This window comes from Rattus norvegicus, chromosome 10 (genome assembly GCF_036323735.1).
Source record: "Rattus norvegicus strain BN/NHsdMcwi chromosome 10, GRCr8, whole genome shotgun sequence".
In the NCBI taxonomy this organism is placed as follows: Eukaryota; Metazoa; Chordata; class Mammalia; order Rodentia; family Muridae; genus Rattus; species Rattus norvegicus.
This window is the reverse complement of record NC_086028.1, coordinates 68,762,378-68,764,555: the sequence shown is the minus strand read 5'-3', so window position 1 is coordinate 68,764,555 and position 2,178 is coordinate 68,762,378.

Below are 2,178 nucleotides of genomic sequence, written 5' to 3'. Positions count from 1 at the left end.
AGGTAGCCCCTAAACTCAGCAGTGGTACTAGTGTGAAAGGTCCATGGATGGGGTCAACCAGGGATCCGTAGAAATCCAAGCCTGCAGTCTTCCGGATGCTTGGTTGTCTAGAGACCCACGCCTCCCTCTTCCCCTTATTAGTGTAGCCAAAATGGACTCGCTGGGATGTACCAGAGAAGACGGAGAGAATCTAACTGGAGAAAGAATTGGCGAGCGCAGACTGCACTTCAGTTTTGGAGTCTCCTCTCAGATAGGAGTCCCTTACTGATACTTGCCCAAAGCTCTCTGAGCCAAAGAAGTGGTTTTGAGCCTGTTAGAATCCACGAGCCAAGGCTACCGTATGCTGTTGTCATACCCACAATTCATATACATAACCTACAGTTGTCAGTGAGGCTATAAGATGCCAAGCTGAACTTCATCTAGATTAATCACTTTTAGTATGCCTGTCCCACATACCCCATGGCATCCACCTATGCTAGACAACCGTTACTGTGACACCGAAGTTTAGCTGAGGATTGTACTTTCATTTGCTCTCTCTGGCAACTCCCTCCCCCTCTCCTTCAGAATCTCTTCTGTGGGCCCCCAAAGCTTATCCACATTTTGTTTTGTTCCGAGCTGAGAATTTACATTGTAGGCCATGTAGGTAGAGTGAAAACTCTCAGAGGGCAAGGCTCAAGTCCCAAGCATCGCTTCTGACCACGCTCGCCTCTCCTCCGCCCCCGCAGCAGAGTTAGGCAAACCCATCCGCAACTCTGCTCCCAGCCACCTCTTGGCTCAGGGATTGTCTGCCCAAGGGAAGGGTGGCTTTTTCTCATTGGTCTTACCGAGGAGTGCTTGCCTCTAATCAATCTCCCCAGAGATGGGTGTCCCCTTTTCATTGGTTAGTTGGAAGGCATGGGGGAAGCGGGTGGGTGCTGTTTCCAGGTAGTGCCATAGGGAACGCCTGTTTATAAGATGGGGATGCGTAGACAAAGAATTTTTTTTCCAATTCCTCAACCCCAGTTATGTCTTTCTAATAGCACAAGACTTTGAGGGCAGTTGAGGCCCTCAGCCTTGGGGTTACAACACTTGGGGTTATTACTTTTTTTGTTTAGCGTTTAATAGAGTTCAGATTATTTTTTACAACCCTCATCGAATCCCAGAAAGATGAAGTCGGAGGGTCCTGGGTCCATTTGCACTTTACATATGAGTGGACTGAGATAGTAACCTGCACTCACTCTCAGAGCTAGACACCTTTGCTCAGTATGTGTGTAGCAAAGGCTGTCAGAGAAATCTTTCCACTCGGTTCTTACACGCTGTATAGGCTATAAAGAGTCTTTTGGAAAAAAAAAAAAAAAAAAGGGCTGGAGAGATGGCTCAGCGGTTAAGAGCACCCGACTGCTCTTCCAGAGGTCATGAGTTCAATTCCCAGCAACCACATGGTGGCTCACAACCATCTGTAAAGAGATCCGATGCCCTCTTCTGGTGTATCTGAAGACAGCTATAGTGTACTTATATATAATAAATAAATAAATCTTAAAAAAAAATAGTCTTTTGCTATGTATGCCCTATATTTTCATGCTATTCTGGGAACTAAATGCCATATACTCTCCTTCTACTGATGAAGAAAGTGACACTTGAAGTAGATGATCCTTTTCCACAGGTGGCACCACGGCGCCCTTCTGTTCTGACTGATGCCAGGCACCATGCATACTTACTAATGTATGCGAGGCATAATCTCATTGAATCTTCCCCCGAACCCCAAGATCTATGTATGTATTATCCCCATTTCCCAGTGAGAAGAGGTTCAGAAAAGGGGTCAAGACTAGGTGTCTGGGCTGCAACTCAGAGCATTTCCAAAGGAGCCAATGTCAAACTCAAGCCCCGGCTCCCTGACCCCAGTCCTGGCTTCTCCTTCCACCGCCAAGTGCCTCACCCCTCACCTGACTGATATAGGCCTCAAATAGGCCAGAACCCCTCTTTACTAAAATCTTGATAACTGAAGGACTAGGAGTCCTTTTGGAGAGACTATAGGACCAAGCCCAGAGTTGCAGTGGGAGCCGGGCGAGGCTACACTGCGGGCGGAAGAGGCTAGGGCTGGCAGCCCGGCTGGTGGGTGGGGCGGCGGCGGCCGGCACTCCCGCCCCTCTCCGCCCCCTCGGTCCTCCGGCTGACTGACAGGCAGGCAGGCATCGCGGG